The sequence below is a fragment of the Ambystoma mexicanum genome, unplaced genomic scaffold (assembly GCF_040938575.1).
Source record: "Ambystoma mexicanum isolate Mex_15411 unplaced genomic scaffold, UKY_AmexF1_1 Mex_scaf1, whole genome shotgun sequence".
NCBI classification, from domain to species: domain Eukaryota; kingdom Metazoa; phylum Chordata; class Amphibia; order Caudata; family Ambystomatidae; genus Ambystoma; species Ambystoma mexicanum.
Window position 1 is genome coordinate 1,684,470 of NW_027182324.1, and position 27,111 is coordinate 1,711,580.

At 41.0% G+C, this 27,111-nt stretch overlaps 20 non-coding genes across 20 annotated transcripts; all 20 read right to left on the bottom strand.

Annotated features, from left to right (window-relative positions):
* Window positions 1-1,628: 1,628 nt before the first annotated feature.
* TRNAK-UUU (transfer RNA lysine (anticodon UUU)) lies at window positions 1,629-1,701 on the bottom strand. Its single transcript has one exon. It is a non-coding gene; the product is annotated as a tRNA-Lys (tRNA).
* Window positions 1,702-3,311: 1,610 nt separating this feature from the next.
* Window positions 3,312-3,384, bottom strand: TRNAK-UUU (transfer RNA lysine (anticodon UUU)). The gene has a single exon. It is a non-coding gene; the product is annotated as a tRNA-Lys (tRNA).
* A 767-nt stretch (window positions 3,385-4,151) lies between these two features.
* Window positions 4,152-4,224, bottom strand: TRNAK-UUU (transfer RNA lysine (anticodon UUU)). Its single transcript has one exon. It is a non-coding gene; the product is annotated as a tRNA-Lys (tRNA).
* A 768-nt stretch (window positions 4,225-4,992) lies between these two features.
* On the bottom strand, window positions 4,993-5,065 carry TRNAK-UUU (transfer RNA lysine (anticodon UUU)). Its single transcript has one exon. It is a non-coding gene; the product is annotated as a tRNA-Lys (tRNA).
* A 768-nt stretch (window positions 5,066-5,833) lies between these two features.
* TRNAK-UUU (transfer RNA lysine (anticodon UUU)) lies at window positions 5,834-5,906 on the bottom strand. Its single transcript has one exon. It is a non-coding gene; the product is annotated as a tRNA-Lys (tRNA).
* A 6,255-nt stretch (window positions 5,907-12,161) lies between these two features.
* On the bottom strand, window positions 12,162-12,234 carry TRNAK-UUU (transfer RNA lysine (anticodon UUU)). The gene has a single exon. It is a non-coding gene; the product is annotated as a tRNA-Lys (tRNA).
* A 768-nt stretch (window positions 12,235-13,002) lies between these two features.
* TRNAK-UUU (transfer RNA lysine (anticodon UUU)) lies at window positions 13,003-13,075 on the bottom strand. Its single transcript has one exon. It is a non-coding gene; the product is annotated as a tRNA-Lys (tRNA).
* A 768-nt stretch (window positions 13,076-13,843) lies between these two features.
* On the bottom strand, window positions 13,844-13,916 carry TRNAK-UUU (transfer RNA lysine (anticodon UUU)). Its single transcript has one exon. It is a non-coding gene; the product is annotated as a tRNA-Lys (tRNA).
* A 768-nt stretch (window positions 13,917-14,684) lies between these two features.
* TRNAK-UUU (transfer RNA lysine (anticodon UUU)) lies at window positions 14,685-14,757 on the bottom strand. The gene has a single exon. It is a non-coding gene; the product is annotated as a tRNA-Lys (tRNA).
* A 767-nt stretch (window positions 14,758-15,524) lies between these two features.
* Window positions 15,525-15,597, bottom strand: TRNAK-UUU (transfer RNA lysine (anticodon UUU)). The gene has a single exon. It is a non-coding gene; the product is annotated as a tRNA-Lys (tRNA).
* A 768-nt stretch (window positions 15,598-16,365) lies between these two features.
* Window positions 16,366-16,438, bottom strand: TRNAK-UUU (transfer RNA lysine (anticodon UUU)). The gene has a single exon. It is a non-coding gene; the product is annotated as a tRNA-Lys (tRNA).
* Window positions 16,439-17,206: 768 nt separating this feature from the next.
* Window positions 17,207-17,279, bottom strand: TRNAK-UUU (transfer RNA lysine (anticodon UUU)). Its single transcript has one exon. It is a non-coding gene; the product is annotated as a tRNA-Lys (tRNA).
* A 2,450-nt stretch (window positions 17,280-19,729) lies between these two features.
* On the bottom strand, window positions 19,730-19,802 carry TRNAK-UUU (transfer RNA lysine (anticodon UUU)). Its single transcript has one exon. It is a non-coding gene; the product is annotated as a tRNA-Lys (tRNA).
* A 766-nt stretch (window positions 19,803-20,568) lies between these two features.
* On the bottom strand, window positions 20,569-20,641 carry TRNAK-UUU (transfer RNA lysine (anticodon UUU)). Its single transcript has one exon. It is a non-coding gene; the product is annotated as a tRNA-Lys (tRNA).
* Window positions 20,642-21,408: 767 nt separating this feature from the next.
* TRNAK-UUU (transfer RNA lysine (anticodon UUU)) lies at window positions 21,409-21,481 on the bottom strand. Its single transcript has one exon. It is a non-coding gene; the product is annotated as a tRNA-Lys (tRNA).
* A 766-nt stretch (window positions 21,482-22,247) lies between these two features.
* Window positions 22,248-22,320, bottom strand: TRNAK-UUU (transfer RNA lysine (anticodon UUU)). The gene has a single exon. It is a non-coding gene; the product is annotated as a tRNA-Lys (tRNA).
* A 1,606-nt stretch (window positions 22,321-23,926) lies between these two features.
* Window positions 23,927-23,999, bottom strand: TRNAK-UUU (transfer RNA lysine (anticodon UUU)). Its single transcript has one exon. It is a non-coding gene; the product is annotated as a tRNA-Lys (tRNA).
* Window positions 24,000-24,766: 767 nt separating this feature from the next.
* TRNAK-UUU (transfer RNA lysine (anticodon UUU)) lies at window positions 24,767-24,839 on the bottom strand. The gene has a single exon. It is a non-coding gene; the product is annotated as a tRNA-Lys (tRNA).
* Window positions 24,840-25,606: 767 nt separating this feature from the next.
* Window positions 25,607-25,679, bottom strand: TRNAK-UUU (transfer RNA lysine (anticodon UUU)). Its single transcript has one exon. It is a non-coding gene; the product is annotated as a tRNA-Lys (tRNA).
* A 768-nt stretch (window positions 25,680-26,447) lies between these two features.
* On the bottom strand, window positions 26,448-26,520 carry TRNAK-UUU (transfer RNA lysine (anticodon UUU)). Its single transcript has one exon. It is a non-coding gene; the product is annotated as a tRNA-Lys (tRNA).
* Between the last annotated feature and the right edge of the window lie 591 nt (window positions 26,521-27,111).

Below are 27,111 nucleotides of genomic sequence, written 5' to 3' on the forward strand. Positions count from 1 at the left end.
TTACATGAGGAAGGACAGGAGATCAGATGCAAAAGAGGTGCTGTGGCTTAGTTGGTTAAAGCGCCTGTCTAGTAAACAGGAGATCCTGAGTTCGAATCTCAGCAGCGCCTGTCTGCTTTTTTTTCGACCAATCTGTCTCCCCAATATTAAAACTTTGTACAAAGATTGCTATTTCATGCTATTTAGAAGCACAGTGAGGCTTGAAATGTTGGCAAAGCATCCAAGAACTCTGGACTCCACTACCTTAGAGTCATATTGCCCAAGGTTGCGATGCCATCAGAAATAGCACATATTAGAATGAGCAATTCATATTTCCTGCTTAATTTTTTGTAAAAGAAGCAAAGGTACGCCTGAACAGGGACTTGAACCCTGGACCCTCAGATTAAAAGTCTGATGCTGTACCGACTGAGCTATCCAGGCACAGGGATCACTGCCCATTTGAAACTTGATTTTCACTCTACAGCACCTCCATACATGGCTACCTCACTGGTCAATAAAGGAAATGAATTACTAGTGCATTACACACATTTTGACACTGGAGACATAACTTTTTTCAGTCATTCCGTATCCAGATATAGAGATTTGCAGCATCTAGGACTTTAATGTTCACCCACTTACGGATTTGAATGTTTTGCCACATTCATGAGTGCAAACTTGCTCCCCAGTAAAGACGAACATGTGCTCCTCAATGCACACACTGGGCAATGCAGTCCACTCTAAATCGACGATTAATGACATGCTCGTTTTGTGCAATGGAGTTTCAGTCAATTGGAAAACATTTTGAAAAGTTATATACAGGGACTTGAACCCTGGACCCTCAGATTAAAAGTCTGATGCTCTACCGACTGAGCTATCCAGGCACAGGGATTGCTGCCCATTTGAAACTTGATTTTCACTCTACAGCACCTCCATACATGGCTACCTCACTGGTCAATAAAGGAAATGAATTACTAGTGCATTACACACATTTTGACACTGGAGACATAACTTTTTTCAGTCATTCCGTATCCAGATATAGAGATTTGCAGCATCTAGGACTTTAATGTTCACCCACTTACGGATTTGAATGTTTTGCCACATTCATGAGTGCAAACTTGCTCCCCAGTAAAGACGAACATGTGCTCCTCAATGCACACACTGGGCAATGCAGTCCACTCTAAATCGACGATTAATGACATGCTCGTTTTGTGCAATGAAGTTTCAGTCAATTGGAAAACATTTTGAAAAGTTATATTGCAACAGAAGCCCAGCCTTAAAAAAGTGGATTTCACTTCTAAATGATTACATGAGGAAGGAAAGGAGACCAGATGCAAAAAAGGTGCTGTGGCTTAGTTGGTTAAAGCGCCTGTCTAGTAAACAGGAGATCCTGAGTTCGAATCTCAGCAGCGCCTGTCTGCTTTTTTTTCGACCAATCTGTCTCCCCAATATTAAAACTTTGTACAAAGATTGCTGTTTCATGCTATTTAGAAGCACAGTCAGGCTTGAAATGTTGGCAAAGCATCCAAGAACTCTGGACTCTACTACCTTAGAGTCATATTGCCCAAGGTTGCGATGCCATCAGAAATAGCACATATTAGAATGAGCAATTCATATTTCCTGCTTAATTTTTTGTAAAAGAAGCAAAGGTACGCCTGAACAGGGACTTGAACCCTGGACCCTCAGATTAAAAGTCTGATGCTCTACCGACTGAGCTATCCAGGCACAAGGATCACTGCCCATTTGAAACTTGATTTTCACTCTACAGCACCTCCATACATGGCTACCTCACTGGTCAATAAAGGAAATGAATTACTAGTGCATTACACACATTTTGACACTGGAGACATAACTTTTTTCAGTCATTCCGTATCCAGATATAGAGATTTGCAGCATCTAGGACTTTAATGTTCACCCACTTACGGATTTGAATGTTTTGCCACATTCATGAGTGCAAACTTGCTCCCCAGTAAAGACGAACATGTGCTCCTCAATGCACACACTGGGCAATGCAGTCCACTCTAAATCGACGATTAATGACATGCTCGTTTTGTGCAATGGAGTTTCAGTCAATTGGAAAACATTTTGCAAAGTTATATTGCAACAGAAGCCTAGCCTTAAAAAAAGTGGATTTCACTTCTAAATGATTACATGAGGAAGGAAAGGAGACCAGATGCAAAAGAGGTGCTGTGGCTTAGTTGGTTAAAGCGCCTGTCTAGTAAACAGGAGATCCTGAGTTCGAATCTCAGCAGCGCCTGTCTGCTTTTTTTTCGACCAATCTGTCTCCCCAATATTAAAACTTTGTACAAAGATTGTTATTTCATGCTATTTAGAAGCACAGTCAGGCTTGAAATGTTGGCAAAGCATCCAAGAATTCTGGACTCCACTACCTTAGAGTCATATTGCCCAAGGTTGCGATGCCATCAGAAATAGCACATATTAGAATGAGCAATTGATATTTCCTGCTAAATTTTTTGTAAAAGAAGCAAAGATACACCTGAACAGGGACTTGAACCCTGGACCCTCAGATTAAAAGTCTGATGCTCTACCGACTGAGCTATCCAGGCACAGGGATCACTGCCCATTTGAAACTTGATTTTCACTCTACAGCACCTCCATACATGGCTACCTCACTGGTCAATAAAGGAAATGAATTACTAGTGCATTACACACATTTTGACACTGGAGACATAACTTTTTTCAGTCATTCCGTATCCAGATATAGAGATTTGCAGCATCTAGGACTTTAATGTTCACCCACTTACGGATTTGAATGTTTTGCCACATTCATGAGTGCAAACTTGCTCCCCAGTAAAGACGAACATGTGCTCCTCAATGCACACACTGGGCAATGCAGTCCACTCTAAATCGACGATTAATGACATGCTCGTTTTGTGCAATGGAGTTTCAGTCAATTGGAAAACATTTTGAAAAGTTATATTGCAAAAGAAGCCCAGCCTTAAAAAAGTGGATTTCACTTCTAAATGATTACATGAGGAAGGAAAGGAGACCAGATGCAAAAAAGGTGCTGTGGCTTAGTTGGTTAAAGCGCCTGTCTAGTAAACAGGAGATCCTGAGTTCGAATCTCAACAGCGCCTGTCTGCTTTTTTTTCGACCAATCTGTCTCCCCAATATTAAAACTTTGTACAAAGATTGCTGTTTCATGCTATTTAGAAGCACAGTCAGGCTTGAAATGTTGGCAAAGCATCCAAGAACTCTGGACTCCACTACCTTAGAGTCATATTGCCCAAGGTTGCGATGCCATCAGAAATAGCACATATTAGAATGAGCAATTCATATTTCCTGCTTATTTTTTTTTAAAAGAAGCAAAGGTACGCCTGAACAGGGACTTGAACCCTGGACCCTCAGATTAAAAGTCTGATGCTCTACCGACTGAGCTATCCAGGCAGATGGATCACTGCCACTTGCAACTTGATTTTCACTCTACAGCACCTCCACACATGGCTACCTCACTGGTCAATAAAGGAAATGAATTACTAGTGCATTACACACATTTTGACACTGGAGACATAACTTTTTTCAGTCATTCCGTATCCAGATATAGAGATTTGCAGCATCTAGGACTTTAATGTTCACCCACTTACGGATTTGAATGTTTTGCCACATTCATGAGTGCAAACTTGCTCCCCAGTAAAGACAAACATGTGCTCCTCAATGCACACACTGGGCAATGCAGTCCACTCTAAATCGACGATTAATGACATGCTCATTTTGTGCAATGGAGTTTCAGTCAATTGGAAAACATTTTGAAAAGTTATATTGCAACAGAAGCCCAGCCTTAAAAAAGTGGATTTCACTTCTAAATGATTACATGAGGAAGGAAAGGAGACCAGATGCAAAAAAGGTGCTGTGGCTTAGTTGGTTAAAGCGCCTGTCTAGTAAACAGGAGATCCTGAGTTCGAATCTCAGCAGCGCCTGTCTGCTTTTTTTTCGACCAATCTGTCTCCCCAATATTAAAACTTTGTACAAAGATTGCTATTTCATGCTATTTAGAAGCACAGTCAGGCTTGAAATGTTGGCAAAGCATCCAAGAACTCTGGACTCCACTACCTTAGAGTCATATTGCCCAAGGTTGCGATGCCATCAGAAATAGCACATATTAGAATGAGCAATTCATATTTCCTGCTTAATTTTTTGTAAAAGAAGCAAAGGTACGCCTGAACAGGGACTTGAACCCTGGACCCTCAGATTAAAAGTCTGATGCTCTACCGACTGAGCTATCCAGGCACAGGGATCACTACCACTTTGAAACTTGATTTTCACTCTACAGCACCTCCATACATGGCTACCTCACTGGTCAATAAAGGAAATGAATTACTAGTGCATTACACACATTTTGACACTGGAGACATAACTTTTTTCCTTCATTCCGTATCCAGATATAGAGATTTGCAGCATCTAGGACTTTAATGTTCACCCACTTACGGATTTGAATGTTTTGCCACATTCATGAGTGCAAACTTGCTCCCCAGTAAAGACGAACATGTGCTCCTCAATGCACACACTGGGCAATGCAGTCCACTCTAAATCGACGATTAATGACATGCTCGTTTTGTGCAATGGAGTTTCAGTCAATTGGAAAACATTTTGAAAAGTTGTATTGCAACAGAAGCCCAGCCTTAAAAAAGTGGATTTCACTTCTAAATGATTACATGAGGAAGGAAAGGAGTTCAGATGCAAAAAAGGTGCTGCGGCTTAGTTGGTTAAAGCGCCTGTCTAGTAAACAGGAGATCCTGAGTTCGAATCTCAGCAGCGCCTGTCTGCTTTTTTTTCGACCAATCTGTCTCCCCAATATTAAAACTTTGTACAAAGATTGTTATTTCATGCTATTTAGAAGCACAGTCAGGCTTGAAATGTTGGCAAAGCATCCAAGAATTCTGGACTCCACTACCTTAGAGTCATATTGCCCAAGGTTGCGATGCCATCAGAAATAGCACATATTAGAATGAGCAATTCATATTTCCTGCTTAATTTTTTGTAAAAGAAGCAAAGGTACGCCTGAACAGGGACTTGAACCCTGGACCCTCAGATTAAAAGTCTGATGCTCTACCGACTGAGCTATCCAGGCACAGGGATCACTGCCCATTTGAAACTTGATTTTCACTCTACAGCACCTCCATACATGGCTACCTCACTGGGCAATAAAGGAAATGAATTACTAGTGCATTACACACATTTTGACACTGGAGACATAACCTTTTTCAGTCATTCCGTATCCAGATATAGAGATTTGCAGCATCTAGGACTTTAATGTTCACCCACTTACGGATTTGAATGTTTTGCCACATTCATGAGTGCAAACTTGCTCCCCAGTACAGACGAACATGTGCTCCTCAATGCACACACTGGGCAATGCAGTCCACTCTAAATCGACGATTAATGACATGCTCGTTTTGTGCAATGGAGTTTCAGTCAATTGGAAAACATTTTGAAAAGTTATATTGCAACAGAAGCCCAGCCTTAAAAAAGTGGATTTCACTTCTAAATGATTACATGAGGAAGGAAAGGAGACCAGATGCAAAAAAGGTGCTGTGGCTTAGTTGGTTAAAGCGCCTGTCTAGTAAACAGGAGATCCTGAGTTCGAATCTCAGCAGCGCCTGTCTGCTTTTTTTTCGACCAATCTGTCTCCCCAATATTAAAACTTTGTACAAAGATTGCTATTTCATGCTATTTAGAAGCACAGTCAGGCTTGAAATGTTGGCAAAGCATCCAAGAATTCTGGACTCCACTACCTTAGAGTCATATTGCCCAAGGTTGCGATGCCATCAGAAATAGCACATATTAGAATGAGCAATTCATATTTCCTGCTAAATTTTTTGTAAAAGAAGCAAAGATACGCCTGAACAGGGACTTGAACCCTGGACCCTCAGATTAAAAGTCTGATGCTCTACCGACTGAGCTATCCAGGCACAGGGATCACTGCCCATTTGAAACTTGATTTTCACTCTACAGCACCTCCATACATGGCTACCTCACTGGTCAATAAAGGAAATGAATTACTAGTGCATTACACACATTTTGACACTGGAGACATAACTTTTTTCAGTCATTCCGTATCCAGATATTGAGATTTGCAGCATCTAGGACTTTAATGTTCACCCACTTACGGATTTGAATGTTTTGCCACATTCATGAGTGCAAACTTGCTCCCCAGTAAAGACGAACATGTGCTCCTCAATGCACACACTGGGCAATGCAGTCCACTCTAAATCGACGATTAATGACATGCTCGTTTTGTGCAATGGAGTTTCAGTCAATTGGAAAACATTTTGAAAAGTTATATTGCAACAGAAGCCCAGCCTTAAAAAAGTGGATTTCACTTCTAAATGATTACATGAGGAAGGAAAGGAGACCAGATGCAAAAAGGGTGCTGTGGCTTAGTTGGTTAAAGCGCCTGTCTAGTAAACAGGAGATCCTGAGTTCGAATCTCAGCAGCGCCTGTCTGCTTTTTTTTCGACCAATCTGTCTCCCCAATATTAAAACTTTGTACAAAGATTGCTATTTCATGCTATTTAGAAGCACAGTGAGGCTTGAAATGTTGGTAAAGCATCCAAGAACTCTGGACTCCACTACCTTAGAGTCATATTGCCCAAGGTTGCGATGCCATCAGAAATAGCACATATTAGAATGAGCAATTCATATTTCCTGCTTAATTTTTTGTAAAAGAAGCAAAGGTACACCTGAACAGGGACTTGAACCCTGGACCCTCAGATTAAAAGTCTGATGCTCTACCGACTGAGCTATCCAGGCACAGGGATCACTGCCCATTTGAAACTTGATTTTCACTCGACAGCACCTCCATACATGGCTACCTCACTGGTCAATAAAGGAAATGAATTACTAGTGCATTACACACATTTTGACACTGGAGACATAACTTTTTTCAGTCATTCCGTATCCAGATATAGAGATTTGCAGCATCTAGGACTTTAATGTTCACCCACTTACGGATTTGAATGTTTTGCCACATTCATGAGTGCAAAATTGCTCCCCAGTAAAGGCGAACATGTGCTCCTCAATACACACACTGGGCAATGCAGTCCACTCTAAATCAACGATTAATGACATGCTCGTTTTGTGCAATGGAGTTTCAGTCAATTGGAAAACATTTTGTAAAGTTATATTGCAACAGAAGCCCAGCCTTAAAAAAAGTGGATTTCACTTCTAAATGATTACATGAGGAAGGACAGGAGATCAGATGCAAAAGAGGTGCTGTGGCTTAGTTGGTTAAAGCGCCTGTCTAGTAAACAGGAGATCCTGAGTTCGAATCTCAGCAGCGCCTGTCTGCTTTTTTTTCGACCAATCTGTCTCCCCAATATTAAAACTTTGTACAAAGATTGCTATTTCATGCTATTTAGAAGCACAGTGAGGCTTGAAATGTTGGCAAAGCATCCAAGAACTCTGGACTCCACTACCTTAGAGTCATATTGCCCAAGGTTGCGATGCCATCAGAAATAGCACATATTAGAATGAGCAATTCATATTTCCTGCTTAATTTTTTGTAAAAGAAGCAAAGGTACGCCTGAACAGGGACTTGAACCCTGGACCCTCAGATTAAAAGTCTGATGCTGTACCGACTGAGCTATCCAGGCACAGGGATCACTGCCCATTTGAAACTTGATTTTCACTCTACAGCACCTCCATACATGGCTACCTCACTGGTCAATAAAGGAAATGAATTACTAGTGCATTACACACATTTTGACACTGGAGACATAACTTTTTTCAGTCATTCCGTATCCAGATATAGAGATTTGCAGCATCTAGGACTTTAATGTTCACCCACTTACGGATTTGAATGTTTTGCCACATTCATGAGTGCAAACTTGCTCCCCAGTAAAGACGAACATGTGCTCCTCAATGCACACACTGGGCAATGCAGTCCACTCTAAATCGACGATTAATGACATGCTCGTTTTGTGCAATGGAGTTTCAGTCAATTGGAAAACATTTTGAAAAGTTATATACAGGGACTTGAACCCTGGACCCTCAGATTAAAAGTCTGATGCTCTACCGACTGAGCTATCCAGGCACAGGGATCGCTGCCCATTTGAAACTTGATTTTCACTCTACAGCACCTCCATACATGGCTACCTCACTGGTCAATAAAGGAAATGAATTACTAGTGCATTACACACATTTTGACACTGGAGACATAACTTTTTTCAGTCATTCCGTATCCAGATATAGAGATTTGCAGCATCTAGGACTTTAATGTTCACCCACTTACGGATTTGAATGTTTTGCCACATTCATGAGTGCAAACTTGCTCCCCAGTAAAGACGAACATGTGCTCCTCAATGCACACACTGGGCAATGCAGTCCACTCTAAATCGACGATTAATGACATGCTCGTTTTGTGCAATGGAGTTTCAGTCAATTGGAAAACATTTTGAAAAGTTATATTGCAACAGAAGCCCAGCCTTAAAAAAGTGGATTTCACTTCTAAATGATTACATGAGGAAGGAAAGGAGACCAGATGCAAAAAAGGTGCTGTGGCTTAGTTGGTTAAAGCGCCTGTCTAGTAAACAGGAGATCCTGAGTTCGAATCTCAGCAGCGCCTGTCTGCTTTTTTTTCGACCAATCTGTCTCCCCAATATTAAAACTTTGTACAAAGATTGCTGTTTCATGCTATTTAGAAGCACAGTCAGGCTTGAAATGTTGGCAAAGCATCCAAGAACTCTGGACTCTACTACCTTAGAGTCATATTGCCCAAGGTTGCGATGCCATCAGAAATAGCACATATTAGAATGAGCAATTCATATTTCCTGCTTAATTTTTTGTAAAAGAAGCAAAGGTACGCCTGAACAGGGACTTGAACCCTGGACCCTCAGATTAAAAGTCTGATGCTGTACCGACTGAGCTATCCAGGCACAGGGATCACTGCCCATTTGAAACTTGATTTTCACTCTACAGCACCTCCATACATGGCTACCTCACTGGTCAATAAAGGAAATGAATTACTAGTGCATTACACACATTTTGACACTGGAGACATAACTTTTTTCAGTCATTCCGTATCCAGATATAGAGATTTGCAGCATCTAGGACTTTAATGTTCACCCACTTACGGATTTGAATGTTTTGCCACATTCATGAGTGCAAACTTGCTCCCCAGTAAAGACGAACATGTGCTCCTCAATGCACACACTGGGCAATGCAGTCCACTCTAAATCGACGATTAATGACATGCTCGTTTTGTGCAATGGAGTTTCAGTCAATTGGAAAACATTTTGAAAAGTTATATTGCAACAGAAGCCCAGCCTTAAAAAAGTGGATTTCACTTCTAAATGATTACATGAGGAAGGAAAGGAGACCAGATGCAAAAAAGGTGCTGTGGCTTAGTTGGTTAAAGCGCCTGTCTAGTAAACAGGAGATCCTGAGTTCGAATCTCAGCAGCGCCTGTCTGCTTTTTTTTCGACCAATCTGTCTCCCCAATATTAAAACTTTGTACAAAGATTGCTGTTTCATGCTATTTAGAAGCACAGTCAGGCTTGAAATGTTGGCAAAGCATCCAAGAACTCTGGACTCTACTACCTTAGAGTCATATTGCCCAAGGTTGCGATGCCATCAGAAATAGCACATATTAGAATGAGCAATTGATATTTCCTGCTAAATTTTTTGTAAAAGAAGCAAAGATACACCTGAACAGGGACTTGAACCCTGGACCCTCAGATTAAAAGTCTGATGCTCTACCGACTGAGCTATCCAGGCACAGGGATCACTGCCCATTTGAAACTTGATTTTCACTCTACAGCACCTCCATACATGGCTACCTCACTGGTCAATAAAGGAAATGAATTACTAGTGCATTACACACATTTTGACACTGGAGACATAACTTTTTTCAGTCATTCCGTATCCAGATATAGAGATTTGCAGCATCTAGGACTTTAATGTTCACCCACTTACGGATTTGAATGTTTTGCCACATTCATGAGTGCAAACTTGCTCCCCAGTAAAGACGAACATGTGCTCCTCAATGCACACACTGGGCAATGCAGTCCACTCTAAATCGACGATTAATGACATGCTCGTTTTGTGCAATGGAGTTTCAGTCAATTGGAAAACATTTTGCAAAGTTATATTGCAACAGAAGCCTAGCCTTAAAAAAAGTGGATTTCACTTCTAAATGATTACATGAGGAAGGAAAGGAGACCAGATGCAAAAGAGGTGCTGTGGCTTAGTTGGTTAAAGCGCCTGTCTAGTAAACAGGAGATCCTGAGTTCGAATCTCAGCAGCGCCTGTCTGCTTTTTTTTCGACCAATCTGTCTCCCCAATATTAAAACTTTGTACAAAGATTGTTATTTCATGCTATTTAGAAGCACAGTCAGGCTTGAAATGTTGGCAAAGCATCCAAGAATTCTGGACTCCACTACCTTAGAGTCATATTGCCCAAGGTTGCGATGCCATCAGAAATAGCACATATTAGAATGAGCAATTGATATTTCCTGCTAAATTTTTTGTAAAAGAAGCAAAGATACACCTGAACAGGGACTTGAACCCTGGACCCTCAGATTAAAAGTCTGATGCTCTACCGACTGAGCTATCCAGGCACAGGGATCACTGCCCATTTGAAACTTGATTTTCACTCTACAGCACCTCCATACATGGCTACCTCACTGGTCAATAAAGGAAATGAATTACTAGTGCATTACACACATTTTGACACTGGAGACATAACTTTTTTCAGTCATTCCGTATCCAGATATAGAGATTTGCAGCATCTAGGACTTTAATGTTCACCCACTTACGGATTTGAATGTTTTGCCACATTCATGAGTGCAAACTTGCTCCCCAGTAAAGACGAACATGTGCTCCTCAATGCACACACTGGGCAATGCAGTCCACTCTAAATCGACGATTAATGACATGCTCGTTTTGTGCAATGGAGTTTCAGTCAATTGGAAAACATTTTGAAAAGTTATATTGCAACAGAAGCCCAGCCTTAAAAAAGTGGATTTCACTTCTAAATGATTACATGAGGAAGGAAAGGAGACCAGATGCAAAAAAGGTGCTGTGGCTTAGTTGGTTAAAGCGCCTGTCTAGTAAACAGGAGATCCTGAGTTCGAATCTCAACAGCGCCTGTCTGCTTTTTTTTCGACCAATCTGTCTCCCCAATATTAAAACTTTGTACAAAGATTGCTGTTTCATGCTATTTAGAAGCACAGTCAGGCTTGAAATGTTGGCAAAGCATCCAAGAACTCTGGACTCCACTACCTTAGAGTCATATTGCCCAAGGTTGCGATGCCATCAGAAATAGCACATATTAGAATGAGCAATTCATATTTCCTGCTTATTTTTTTTTAAAAGAAGCAAAGGTACGCCTGAACAGGGACTTGAACCCTGCACCCTCAGATTAAAAGTCTGATGCTCTACCGACTGAGCTATCCAGGCAGATGGATCACTGCCACTTGCAACTTGATTTTCACTCTACAGCACCTCCATACATGGCTACCTCACTGGTCAATAAAGGAAATGAATTACTAGTGCATTACACACATTTTGACACTGGAGACATAACTTTTTTCAGTCATTCCGTATCCAGATATAGAGATTTGCAGCATCTAGGACTTTAATGTTCACCCACTTACGGATTTGAATGTTTTGCCACATTCATGAGTGCAAACTTGCTCCCCAGTAAAGACAAACATGTGCTCCTCAATGCACACACTGGGCAATGCAGTCCACTCTAAATCGACGATTAATGACATGCTCATTTTGTGCAATGGAGTTTCAGTCAATTGGAAAACATTTTGAAAAGTTATATTGCAACAGAAGCCCAGCCTTAAAAAAGTGGATTTCACTTCTAAATGATTACATGAGGAAGGAAAGGAGACAAGATGCAAAAAAGGTGCTGTGGCTTAGTTGGTTAAAGCGCCTGTCTAGTAAACAGGAGATCCTGAGTTCGAATCTCAGCAGCGCCTGTCTGCTTTTTTTTCGACCAATCTGTCTCCCCAATATTAAAACTTTGTACAAAGATTGCTATTTCATGCTATTTAGAAGCACAGTCAGGCTTGAAATGTTGGCAAAGCATCCAAGAACTCTGGACTCCACTACCTTAGAGTCATATTGCCCAAGGTTGCGATGCCATCAGAAATAGCACATATTAGAATGAGCAATTCATATTTCCTGCTTAATTTTTTGTAAAAGAAGCAAAGGTACGCCTGAACAGGGACTTGAACCCTGGACCCTCAGATTAAAAGTCTGATGCTCTACCGACTGAGCTATCCAGGCACAGGGATCACTACCACTTTGAAACTTGATTTTCACTCTACAGCACCTCCATACATGGCTACCTCACTGGTCAATAAAGGAAATGAATTACTAGTGCATTACACACATTTTGACACTGGAGACATAACTTTTTTCCTTCATTCCGTATCCAGATATAGAGATTTGCAGCATCTAGGACTTTAATGTTCACCCACTTACGGATTTGAATGTTTTGCCACATTCATGAGTGCAAACTTGCTCCCCAGTAAAGACGAACATGTGCTCCTCAATGCACACACTGGGCAATGCAGTCCACTCTAAATCGACGATTAATGACATGCTCGTTTTGTGCAATGGAGTTTCAGTCAATTGGAAAACATTTTGAAAAGTTGTATTGCAACAGAAGCCCAGCCTTAAAAAAGTGGATTTCACTTCTAAATGATTACATGAGGAAGGAAAGGAGTTCAGATGCAAAAAAGGTGCTGCGGCTTAGTTGGTTAAAGCGCCTGTCTAGTAAACAGGAGATCCTGAGTTCGAATCTCAGCAGCGCCTGTCTGCTTTTTTTTCGACCAATCTGTCTCCCCAATATTAAAACTTTGTACAAAGATTGTTATTTCATGCTATTTAGAAGCACAGTCAGGCTTGAAATGTTGGCAAAGCATCCAAGAATTCTGGACTCCACTACCTTAGAGTCATATTGCCCAAGGTTGCGATGCCATCAGAAATAGCACATATTAGAATGAGCAATTCATATTTCCTGCTTAATTTTTTGTAAAAGAAGCAAAGGTACGCCTGAACAGGGACTTGAACCCTGGACCCTCAGATTAAAAGTCTGATGCTCTACCGACTGAGCTATCCAGGCACAGGGATCACTGCCCATTTGAAACTTGATTTTCACTCTACAGCACCTCCATACATGGCTACCTCACTGGGCAATAAAGGAAATGAATTACTAGTGCATTACACACATTTTGACACTGGAGACATAACCTTTTTCAGTCATTCCGTATCCAGATATAGAGATTTGCAGCATCTAGGACTTTAATGTTCACCCACTTACGGATTTGAATGTTTTGCCACATTCATGAGTGCAAACTTGCTCCCCAGTAAAGACGAACATGTGCTCCTCAATGCACACACTGGGCAATGCAGTCCACTCTAAATCGACGATTAATGACATGCTCGTTTTGTGCAATGGAGTTTCAGTCAATTGGAAAACATTTTGAAAAGTTATATTGCAACAGAAGCCCAGCCTTAAAAAAGTGGATTTCACTTCTAAATGATTACATGAGGAAGGAAAGGAGACCAGATGCAAAAAAGGTGCTGTGGCTTAGTTGGTTAAAGCGCCTGTCTAGTAAACAGGAGATCCTGAGTTCGAATCTCAGCAGCGCCTGTCTGCTTTTTTTTCGACCAATCTGTCTCCCCAATATTAAAACTTTGTACAAAGATTGCTATTTCATGCTATTTAGAAGCACAGTCAGGCTTGAAATGTTGGCAAAGCATCCAAGAATTCTGGACTCCACTACCTTAGAGTCATATTGCCCAAGGTTGCGATGCCATCAGAAATAGCACATATTAGAATGAGCAATTCATATTTCCTGCTAAATTTTTTGTAAAAGAAGCAAAGATACGCCTGAACAGGGACTTGAACCCTGGACCCTCAGATTAAAAGTCTGATGCTCTACCGACTGAGCTATCCAGGCACAGGGATCACTGCCCATTTGAAACTTGATTTTCACTCTACAGCACCTCCATACATGGCTACCTCACTGGTCAATAAAGGAAATGAATTACTAGTGCATTACACACATTTTGACACTGGAGACATAACTTTTTTCAGTCATTCCGTATCCAGATATTGAGATTTGCAGCATCTAGGACTTTAATGTTCACCCACTTACGGATTTGAATGTTTTGCCACATTCATGAGTGCAAACTTGCTCCCCAGTAAAGACGAACATGTGCTCCTCAATGCACACACTGGGCAATGCAGTCCACTCTAAATCGACGATTAATGACATGCTCGTTTTGTGCAATGGAGTTTCAGTCAATTGGAAAACATTTTGAAAAGTTATATTGCAACAGAAGCCCAGCCTTAAAAAAGTGGATTTCACTTCTAAATGATTACATGAGGAAGGAAAGGAGACCAGATGCAAAAAGGGTGCTGTGGCTTAGTTGGTTAAAGCGCCTGTCTAGTAAACAGGAGATCCTGAGTTCGAATCTCAGCAGCGCCTGTCTGCTTTTTTTTCGACCAATCTGTCTCCCCAATATTAAAACTTTGTACAAAGATTGCTGTTTCATGTTATTTAGAAGCACAGTCAGGCTTGAAATGTTGGCAAAGCATCCAAGAACTCTGGACTCCACTACCTTAGAGTCCTATTGCCCAAGGTTGCGATGCCATCAGAAATAGCACATATTAGAATGAGCAATTCATATTTCCTGCTTATTTTTTTTTAAAAGAAGCAAAGGTACGCCTGAACAGGGACTTGAACCCTGGACCCTCAGATTAAAAGTCTGATGCTCTACCGACTGAGCTATCCAGGCAGATGGATCACTGCCACTTGCAACTTGATTTTCACTCTACAGCACCTCCATACATGGCTACCTCACTGGTCAATAAAGGAAATGAATTACTAGTGCATTACACACATTTTGACACTGGAGACATAACTTTTTTCAGTCATTCCGTATCCAGATATAGAGATTTGCAGCATCTAGGACTTTAATGTTCACCCACTTACGGATTTGAATGTTTTGCCACATTCATGAGTGCAAACTTGCTCCCCAGTAAAGACAAACATGTGCTCCTCAATGCACACACTGGGCAATGCAGTCCACTCTAAATCGATGATTAATGACATGCTCATTTTGTGCAATGGAGTTTCAGTCAATTGGAAAACATTTTGAAAAGTTATATTGCAACAGAAGCCCAGCCTTAAAAAAGTGGATTTCACTTCTAAATGATTACATGAGGAAGGAAAGGAGACCAGATGCAAAAAAGGTGCTGTGGCTTAGTTGGTTAAAGCGCCTGTCTAGTAAACAGGAGACCCTGAGTTCGAATCTCAGCAGCGCCTGTCTGCTTTTTTTTCGACCAATCTGTCTCCCCAATATTAAAACTTTGTACAAAGATTGCTATTTCATGCTATTTAGAAGCACAGTCAGGCTTGAAATGTTGGCAAAGCATCCAAGAACTCTGGACTCCACTACCTTAGAGTCATATTGCCCAAGGTTGCGATGCCATCAGAAATAGCACATATTAGAATGAGCAATTCATATTTCCTGCTTAATTTTTTGTAAAAGAAGCAAAGGTACGCCTGAACAGGGACTTGAACCCTGGACCCTCAGATTAAAAGTCTGATGCTCTACCGACTGAGCTATCCAGGCACAGGGATCACTACCACTTTGAAACTTGATTTTCACTCTACAGCACCTCCATACATGGCTACCTCACTGGTCAATAAAGGAAATGAATTACTAGTGCATTACACACATTTTGACACTGGAGACATAACTTTTTTCCTTCATTCCGTATCCAGATATAGAGATTTGCAGCATCTAGGACTTTAATGTTCACCCACTTACGGATTTGAATGTTTTGCCACATTCATGAGTGCAAACTTGCTCCCCAGTAAAGACGAACATGTGCTCCTCAATGCACACACTGGGCAATGCAGTCCACTCTAAATCGACGATTAATGACATGCTCGTTTTGTGCAATGGAGTTTCAGTCAATTGGAAAACATTTTGAAAAGTTGTATTGCAACAGAAGCCCAGCCTTAAAAAAGTGGATTTCACTTCTAAATGATTACATGAGGAAGGAAAGGAGTTCAGATGCAAAAAAGGTGCTGCGGCTTAGTTGGTTAAAGCGCCTGTCTAGTAAACAGGAGATCCTGAGTTCGAATCTCAGCAGCGCCTGTCTGCTTTTTTTTCGACCAATCTGTCTCCCCAATATTAAAACTTTGTACAAAGATTGTTATTTCATGCTATTTAGAAGCACAGTCAGGCTTGAAATGTTGGCAAAGCATCCAAGAATTCTGGACTCCACTACCTTAGAGTCATATTGCCCAAGGTTGCGATGCCATCAGAAATAGCACATATTAGAATGAGCAATTCATATTTCCTGCTTAATTTTTTGTAAAAGAAGCAAAGGTACGCCTGAACAGGGACTTGAACCCTGGACCCTCAGATTAAAAGTCTGATGCTCTACCGACTGAGCTATCCAGGCACAGGGATCACTGCCCATTTGAAACTTGATTTTCACTCTACAGCACCTCCATACATGGCTACCTCACTGGGCAATAAAGGAAATGAATTACTAGTGCATTACACACATTTTGACACTGGAGACATAACCTTTTTCAGTCATTCCGTATCCAGATATAGAGATTTGCAGCATCTAGGACTTTAATGTTCACCCACTTACGGATTTGAATGTTTTGCCACATTCATGAGTGCAAACTTGCTCCCCAGTACAGACGAACATGTGCTCCTCAATGCACACACTGGGCAATGCAGTCCACTCTAAATCGACGATTAATGACATGCTCGTTTTGTGCAATGGAGTTTCAGTCAATTGGAAAACATTTTGAAAAGTTATATTGCAACAGAAGCCCAGCCTTAAAAAAGTGGATTTCACTTCTAAATGATTACATGAGGAAGGAAAGGAGACCAGATGCAAAAAAGGTGCTGTGGCTTAGTTGGTTAAAGCGCCTGTCTAGTAAACAGGAGATCCTGAGTTCGAATCTCAGCAGCGCCTGTCTGCTTTTTTTTCGACCAATCTGTCTCCCCAATATTAAAACTTTGTACAAAGATTGCTATTTCATGCTATTTAGAAGCACAGTCAGGCTTGAAATGTTGGCAAAGCATCCAAGAATTCTGGACTCCACTACCTTAGAGTCATATTGCCCAAGGTTGCGATGCCATCAGAAATAGCACATATTAGAATGAGCAATTCATATTTCCTGCTAAATTTTTTGTAAAAGAAGCAAAGATACGCCTGAACAGGGACTTGAACCCTGGACCCTCAGATTAAAAGTCTGATGCTCTACCGACTGAGCTATCCAGGCACAGGGATCACTGCCCATTTGAAACTTGATTTTCACTCTACAGCACCTCCATACATGGCTACCTCACTGGTCAATAAAGGAAATGAATTACTAGTGCATTACACACATTTTGACACTGGAGACATAACTTTTTTCAGTCATTCCGTATCCAGATATTGAGATTTGCAGCATCTAGGACTTTAATGTTCACCCACTTACGGATTTGAATGTTTTGCCACATTCATGAGTGCAAACTTGCTCCCCAGTAAAGACGAACATGTGCTCCTCAATGCACACACTGGGCAATGCAGTCCACTCTAAATCGACGATTAATGACATGCTCGTTTTGTGCAATGGAGTTTCAGTCAATTGGAAAACATTTTGAAAAGTTATATTGCAACAGAAGCCCAGCCTTAAAAAAGTGGATTTCACTTCTAAATGATTACATGAGGAAGGAAAGGAGACCAGATGCAAAAAGGGTGCTGTGGCTTAGTTGGTTAAAGCGCCTGTCTAGTAAACAGGAGATCCTGAGTTCGAATCTCAGCAGCGCCTGTCTGCTTTTTTTTCGACCAATCTGTCTCCCCAATATTAAAACTTTGTACAAAGATTGCTATTTCATGCTATTTAGAAGCACAGTGAGGCTTGAAATGTTGGTAAAGCATCCAAGAACTCTGGACTCCACTACCTTAGAGTCATATTGCCCAAGGTTGCGATGCCATCAGAAATAGCACATATTAGAATGAGCAATTCATATTTCCTGCTTAATTTTTTGTAAAAGAAGCAAAGGTACGCCTGAACAGGGACTTGAACCCTGGACCCTCAGATTAAAAGACTGATGCTCTACCGACTGAGCTATCCAGGCACAGGGATCACTGCCCATTTGAAACTTGATTTTCACTCGACAGCACCTCCATACATGGCTACCTCACTGGTCAATAAAGGAAATGAATTACTAGTGCATTACACACATTTTGACACTGGAGACATAACTTTTTTCAGTCATTCCGTATCCAGATATAGAGATTTGCAGCATCTAGGACTTTAATGTTCACCCACTTACGGATTTGAATGTTTTGCCACATTCATGAGTGCAAAATTGCTCCCCAGTAAAGGCGAACATGTGCTCCTCAATACACACACTGGGCAATGCAGTCCACTCTAAATCAACGATTAATGACATGCTCGTTTTGTGCAATGGAGTTTCAGTCAATTGGAAAACATTTTGTAAAGTTATATTGCAACAGAAGCCCAGCCTTAAAAAAAGTGGATTTCACTTCTAAATGATTACATGAGGAAGGACAGGAGATCAGATGCAAAAGAGGTGCTGTGGCTTAGTTGGTTAAAGCGCCTGTCTAGTAAACAGGAGATCCTGAGTTCGAATCTCAGCAGCGCCTGTCTGCTTTTTTTTCGACCAATCTGTCTCCCCAATATTAAAACTTTGTACAAAGATTGCTATTTCATGCTATTTAGAAGCACAGTGAGGCTTGAAATGTTGGCAAAGCATCCAAGAACTCTGGACTCCACTACCTTAGAGTCATATTGCCCAAGGTTGCGATGCCATCAGAAATAGCACATATTAGAATGAGCAATTCATATTTCCTGCTTAATTTTTTGTAAAAGAAGCAAAGGTACACCTGAACAGGGACTTGAACCCTGGACCCTCAGATTAAAAGTCTGATGCTGTACCGACTGAGCTATCCAGGCACAGGGATCACTGCCCATTTGAAACTTGATTTTCACTCTACAGCACCTCCATACATGGCTACCTCACTGGTCAATAAAGGAAATGAATTACTAGTGCATTACACACATTTTGACACTGGAGACATAACTTTTTTCAGTAATTCTTATCCAGATATAGAGATTTGCAGCATCTAGGACTTTAATGTTCACCCACTTACGGATTTGAATGTTTTGCCACATTCATGAGTGCAAACTTGCTCCCCAGTAAAGACGAACATGTGCTCCTCAATGCACACACTGGGCAATGCAGTCCACTCTAAATCGACGATTAATGACATGCTCGTTTTGTGCAATGGAGTTTCAGTCAATTGGAAAACATTTTGAAAAGTTATATTGCAACAGAAGCCCAGCCTTAAAAAAGTGGATTTCACTTCTAAATGATTACATGAGGAAGGAAAGGAGAACAGATGCAAAAAAGGTGCTGTGGCTTAGTTGGTTAAAGCGCCTGTCTAGTAAACAGGATATCCTGAGTTCGAATCTCAGCAGCGCCTGTCTGCTTTTTTTTCGACCAATCTGTCTCCCCAATATTAAAACTTTGTACAAAGATTGCTGTTTCATGCTATTTAGAAGCACAGTCAGGCTTGAAATGTTGGCAAAGCATCCAAGAACTCTGGACTCCACTACCTTAGAGTCATATTGCCCAAGGTTGCGATGCCATCAGAAATAGCACATATTAGAATGAGCAATTCATATTTCCTGCTTAATTTTTTGTAAAAGAAGCAAAGGTACGCCTGAACAGGGACTTGAACCCTGGACCCTCAGATTAAAAGTCTGATGCTCTACCGACTGAGCTATCCAGGCAGATGGATCACTGCCATTTGAAACTTGATTTTCACTCTACAGCACCTCCATACATGGCTACCTCACTGGTCAATAAAGGAAATGAATTACTAGTGCATTACACACATTTTGACACTGGAGACATAACTTTTTTCAGTCATTCCGTATCCAGATATAGAGATTTGCAGCATCTAGGACTTTAATGTTCACCCACTTACGGATTTGAATGTTTTGCCACATTCATGAGTGCAAACTTACTCCCCAGTAAAGACGAACATGTGCTCCTCAATGCACACACTGGGCAATGCAGTCCACTCTAAATCGACGATTAATGACATGCTCGTTTTGTGCAATGGAGTTTCAGTCAATTGGAAAACATTTTGAAAAGTTATATTGCAACAGAAGTCCAGCCTTAAAAAAGTGGATTTCACTTCTAAATGATTACATGAGGAAGGAAAGGAGACCAGATGCAAAAAAGGTGCTGTGGCTTAGTTGGTTAAAGCACCTGTCTAGTAAACAGGAGATCCTGAGTTCGAATCTCAGCAGCGCCTGTCAGCTTTTTTTCGACCAATCTGTCTCCCCAATATTAAAACTTTGTACAAAGATTGCTATTTCATGCTATTTAGAAGCACAGTCAGGCTTGATATGTTGGCAAAGCATCCAAGAACTCTGGACTCCACTACCTTAGAGTCATATTGCCCAAGGTTGCGATGCCATCAGAAATAGCACATATTAGAATGAGCAATTCATATTTCCTGCTTAATTTTTTGTAAAAGAAGCAAAGGTACGCCTGAACAGGGACTTGAACCCTGGACCCTCAGATTAAAAGTCTGATGCTCTACCGACTGAGCTATCCAGGCAGATGGATCACTGCCATTTGAAACTTGATTTTCACTCTACAGCACCTCCATACATGGCTACCTCACTGGTCAATAAAGGAAATGAATTACTAGTGCATTACACACATTTTGACACTGGAGACATAACTTTTTTCAGTCATTCCGTATCCAGATATAGAGATTTGCAGCATCTAGGACTTTAATGTTCACCCACTTACGGATTTGAATGTTTTGCCACATTCATGAGTGCAAACTTACTCCCCAGTAAAGACGAACATGTGCTCCTCAATGCACACACTGGGCAATGCAGTCCACTCTAAATCGACGATTAATGACATGCTCGTTTTGTGCAATGGAGTTTCAGTCAATTGGAAAACATTTTGAAAAGTTATATTGCAACAGAAGCCCAGCCTTAAAAAAGTGGATTTCACTTCTAAATGATTACATGAGGAAGGAAAGGAGAACAGATGCAAAAAAGGTGCTGTGGCTTAGTTGGTTAAAGCGCCTGTCTAGTAAACAGGATATCCTGAGTTCGAATCTCAGCAGCGCCTGTCTGCTTTTTTTTCGACCAATCTGTCTCCCCAATATTAAAACTTTGTACAAAGATTGCTGTTTCATGCTATTTAGAAGCACAGTCAGGCTTGAAATGTTGGCAAAGCATCCAAGAACTCTGGACTCCACTACCTTAGAGTCATATTGCCCAAGGTTGCGATGCCATCAGAAATAGCACATATTAGAATGAGCAATTCATATTTCCTGCTTAATTTTTTGTAAAAGAAGCAAAGGTACGCCTGAACAGGGACTTGAACCCTGGACCCTCAGATTAAAAGTCTGATGCTCTACCGACTGAGCTATCCAGGCAGATGGATCACTGCCATTTGAAACTTGATTTTCACTCTACAGCACCTCCATACATGGCTACCTCACTGGTCAATAAAGGAAATGAATTACTAGTGCATTACACACATTTTGACACTGGAGACATAACTTTTTTCAGTCATTCCGTATCCAGATATAGAGATTTGCAGCATCTAGGACTTTAATGTTCACCCACTTACGGATTTGAATGTTTTGCCACATTCATGAGTGCAAACTTACTCCCCAGTAAAGACGAACATGTGCTCCTCAATGCACACACTGGGCAATGCAGTCCACTCTAAATCGACGATTAATGACATGCTCGTTTTGTGCAATGGAGTTTCAGTCAATTGGAAAACATTTTGAAAAGTTATATTGCAACAGAAGTCCAGCCTTAAAAAAGTGGATTTCACTTCTAAATGATTACATGAGGAAGGAAAGGAGACCAGATGCAAAAAAGGTGCTGTGGCTTAGTTGGTTAAAGCACCTGTCTAGTAAACAGGAGATCCTGAGTTCGAATCTCAGCAGCGCCTGTCTGCTTTTTTTCGACCAATCTGTCTCCCCAATATTAAAACTTTGTACAAAGATTGCTATTTCATGCTATTTAGAAGCACAGTCAGGCTTGATATGTTGGCAAAGCATCCAAGAACTCTGGACTCCACTACCTTAGAGTCATATTGCCCAAGGTTGCGATGCCATCAGAAATAGCACATATTAGAATGAGCAATTCATATTTCCTGCTTAATTTTTTGTAAAAGAAGCAAAGGTACGCCTGAACAGGGACTTGAACCCTGGACCCTCAGATTAAAAGTCTGATGCTCTACCGACTGAGCTATCCAGGCAGATGGATCACTGCCATTTGAAACTTGATTTTCACTCTACAGCACCTCCATACATGGCTACCTCACTGGTCAATAAAGGAAATGAATTACTAGTGCATTACACACATTTTGACACTGGAGACATAACTTTTTTCAGTCATTCCGTATCCAGATATAGAGATTTGCAGCATCTAGGACTTTAATGTTCACCCACTTACGGATTTGAATGTTTTGCCACATTCATGAGTGCAAACTTACTCCCCAGTAAAGACGAACATGTGCTCCTCAATGCACACACTGGGCAATGCAGTCCACTCTAAATCGACGATTAATGACATGCTCGTTTTGTGCAATGGAGTTTCAGTCAATTGGAAAACATTTTGAAAAGTTATATTGCAACAGAAGCCCAGCCTTAAAAAAGTGGATTTCACTTCTAAATGATTACATGAGGAAGGAAAGGAGACCAGATGCAAAAAAGGTGCTGTGGCTTAGTTGGTTAAAGCGCCTGTCTAGTAAACAGGAGATCCTGAGTTCGAATCTCAGCAGCGCCTGTCTGCTTTTTTTTCGACCAATCTGTCTCCCCAATATTAAAACTTTGTACAAAGATTGCTATTTCATGCTATTTAGAAGCACAGTCAGGCTTGAAATGTTGGCAAAGCATCCAAGAACTCTGGACTCCACTACCTTAGAATCATATTGCCCAAGGTTGCGATGCCATCAGAAATAGCACATATTAGAATGAGCAATTCATATTTCCTGCTTAATTTTTTGTAAAAGAAGCAAAGGTACGCCTGAACAGGGACTTGAACCCTGGACCCTCAGATTAAAAGTCTGATGCTCTACCGACTGAGCTATCCAGCACAGGGATCACTGCCCATTTGAAACTTGATTTTCACTCTACAGCACCTCCATACATGGCTACCTCACTGGTCAATAAAGGAAATGAATTACTAGTGCATTACACACATTTTGACACTGGAGACATAACTTTTTTCAGTCATTCCGTATCCAGATATAGAGATTTGCAGCATCTAGGACTTTAATGTTCACCCACTTACGGATTTGAATGTTTTGCCACATTCATGAGTGCAAACTTGCTCCCCAGTAAAGACGAACATGTGCTCCTCAATGCACACACTGGGCAATGCAGTCCACTCTAAATCGACGATTAATGACATGCTCGTTTTGTGCAATGGAGTTTCAGTCAATTGGAAAACATTTTGAAAAGTTATATTGCAACAGAAGCCCAGCCTTAAAAAAGTGGATTTCACTTCTAAATGATTACATGAGGAAGGAAAGGAGACCAGATGCAAAAAAGGTGCTGTGGCTTAGTTGGTTAAAGCGCCTGTCTAGTAAACAGGAGATCCTGAGTTTGAATCTCAGCAGCGCCTGTCTGCTTTTTTTCGACCAATCTGTCTCCCCAATATTAAAACTTTGTACAAAGATTGCTATTTCATGCTATTTAGAAGCACAGTCAGGCTTGATATGTTGGCAAAGCATCCAAGAACTCTGGACTCCACTACCTTAGAGTCATATTGCCCAAGGTTGCGATGCCATCAGAAATAGCACATATTAGAATGAGCAATTCATATTTCCTGCTTAATTTTTTGTAAAAGAAGCAAAGGTACGCCTGAACAGGGACTTGAACCCTGGACCCTCAGATTAAAAGTCTGATGCTCTACCGACTGAGCTATCCAGGCAGATGGATCACTGCCATTTGAAACTTGATTTTCACTCTACAGCACCTCCATACATGGCTACCTCACTGGTCAATAAAGGAAATGAATTACTAGTGCATTACACACATTTTGACACTGGAGACATAACTTTTTTCAGTCATTCCGTATCCAGATATAGAGATTTGCAGCATCTAGGACTTTAATGTTCACCCACTTACGGATTTGAATGTTTTGCCACATTCATGAGTGCAAACTTACTCCCCAGTAAAGACGAACATGTGCTCCTCAATGCACACACTGGGCAATGCAGTCCACTCTAAATCGACGATTAATGACATGCTCGTTTTGTGCAATGGAGTTTCAGTCAATTGGAAAACATTTTGAAAAGTTATATTGCAACAGAAGCCCAGCCTTAAAAAAGTGGATTTCACTTCTAAATGATTACATGAGGAAGGAAAGGAGACCAGATGCAAAAAAGGTGCTGTGGCTTAGTTGGTTAAAGCGCCTGTCTAGTAAACAGGAGATCCTGAGTTCGAATCTCAGCAGCGCCTGTCTGCTTTTTTTTCGACCAATCTGTCTCCCCAATATTAAAACTTTGTACAAAGATTGCTATTTCATGCTATTTAGAAGCACAGTCAGGCTTGAAATGTTGGCAAAGCATCCAAGAACTCTGGACTCCACTACCTTAGAATCATATTGCCCAAGGTTGCGATGCCATCAGAAATAGCACATATTAGAATGAGCAATTCATATTTCCTGCTTAATTTTTTGTAAAAGAAGCAAAGGTACGCCTGAACAGGGACTTGAACCCTGGACCCTCAGATTAAAAGTCTGATGCTCTACCGACTGAGCTATCCAGGCACAGGGATCACTGCTCATTTGAAACTTGATTTTCACTCTACAGCACCTCCATACATGGCTACCTCACTGGTCAATAAAGGAAATGAATTACTAGTGCATTACACACATTTTGACACTGGAGACATAACTTTTTTCAGTCATTCCGTATCCAGATATAGAGATTTGCAGCATCTAGGACTTTAATGTTCACCCACTTACGGATTTGAATGTTTTGCCACATTCATGAGTGCAAACTTGCTCCCCAGTAAAGACGAACATGTGCTCCTCAATGCACACACTGGGCAATGCAGTCCACTCTAAATCGACGATTAATGACATGCTCGTTTTGTGCAATGGAGTTTCAGTCAATTGGAAAACATTTTGAAAAGTTATATTGCAACAGAAGCCCAGCCTTAAAAAAGTGGATTTCACTTCTAAATGATTACATGAGGAAGGAAAGGAGACCAGATGCAAAAAAGGTGCTGTGGCTTAGTTGGTTAAAGCGCCTGTCTAGTAAACAGGAGATCCTGAGTTCGAATCTCAGCAGCGCCTGTCTGCTTTTTTTCGACCAATCTGTCTCCCCAATATTAAAACTTTGTACAAAGATTGCTATTTCATGCTATTTAGAAGCACAGTCAGGCTTGATATGTTGGCAAAGCATCCAAGAACTCTGGACTCCACTACCTTAGAGTCATATTGCCCAAGGTTGCGATGCCATCAGAAATAGCACATATTAGAATGAGCAATTCATATTTCCTGCTTAATTTTTTGAAAAAGAAGCAAAGGTACGCCTGAACAGGGACTTGAACCCTGGACCCTCAGATTAAAAGTCTGATGCTCTACCAACTGAGCTATCCAGGCAGATGGATCACTGCCATTTGAAACTTGATTTTCACTCTACAGCACCTCCATACATGGCTACCTCACTGGTCAATAAAGGAAATGAATTACTAGTGCATTACACACATTTTGACACTGGAGACATAACTTTTTTCAGTCATTCCTTATCCAGATATAGAGATTTGCAGCATCTAGGACTTTAATGTTCACCCACTTACGGATTTGAATGTTTTGCCACATTCATGAGTGCAAACTTGCTCCCCAGTAAAGACGAACATGTGCTCCTCAATGCACACACTGGGCAATGCAGTCCACTCTAAATCGACGATTAATGACATGCTCGTTTTGTGCAATGGAGTTTCAGTCAATTGGAAAACATTTTGTAAAGTTATATTGCAACAGAAGCCCAGCCTTAAAAAAAGTGGATTTCACTTCTAAATGATTACATGAGGAAGGACAGGAGATCAGATGCAAAAGAGGTGCTGTGGCTTAGTTGGTTAAAGCGCCTGTCTAGTAAACAGGAGATCCTGAGTTCGAATCTCAGCAGCGCCTGTCTGCTTTTTTTTCGACCAATCTGTCTCCCCAATATTAAAACTTTGTACAAAGATTGTTATTTCATGCTATTTAGATGCACAGTCAGGCTTGAAACGTTGGCAAAGCATCCAAGAATTCTGGACTCCACTACCTTAGAGTCATATTGCCCAAGGTTGCGATGCCATCAGAAATAGCACATATTAGAATGAGCAATTCATATTTCCTGCTAAATTTTTTGTAAAAGAAGCAAAGATACGCCTGAACAGGGACTTGAACCCTGGACCCTCAGATTAAAAGTCTGATGCTCTACCGACTGAGCTATCCAGGCACAGGGATCACTGCCCATTTGAAACTTGATTTTCACTCTACAGCACCTCCATACATGGCTACCTCACTGGTCAATAAAGGAAATGAATTACTAGTGCATTACACACATTTTGACACTGGAGACATAACTTTTTTCAGTCATTCCGTATCCAGATATAGAGATTTGCAGCATCTAGGACTTTAATGTTCACCCACTTACGGATTTGAATGTTTTGCCACATTAATGAGTGCAAACTTGCTCCCCAGTAAAGACGAACATGTGCTCCTCAATGCACACACTGGGCAATGCAGTCCACTCTAAATCGACGATTAATGACATGCTCGTTTTGTGCAATGGAGTTTCAGTCAATTGGAAAACATTTTGAAAAGTTATATTGCAACAGAAGCCCAGCCTTAAAAAAGTGGATTTCACTTCTAAATGATTACATGAGGAAGGAAAGGAGACCAGATGCAAAAAAGGTGCTGTGGCTTAGTTGGTTAAAGCGCCTGTCTAGTAAACAGGAGATCCTGAGTTCGAATCTCAGCAGCGCCTGTCTGCTTTTTTTCGACCAATCTGTCTCCCCAATATTAAAACTTTGTACAAAGATTGCTA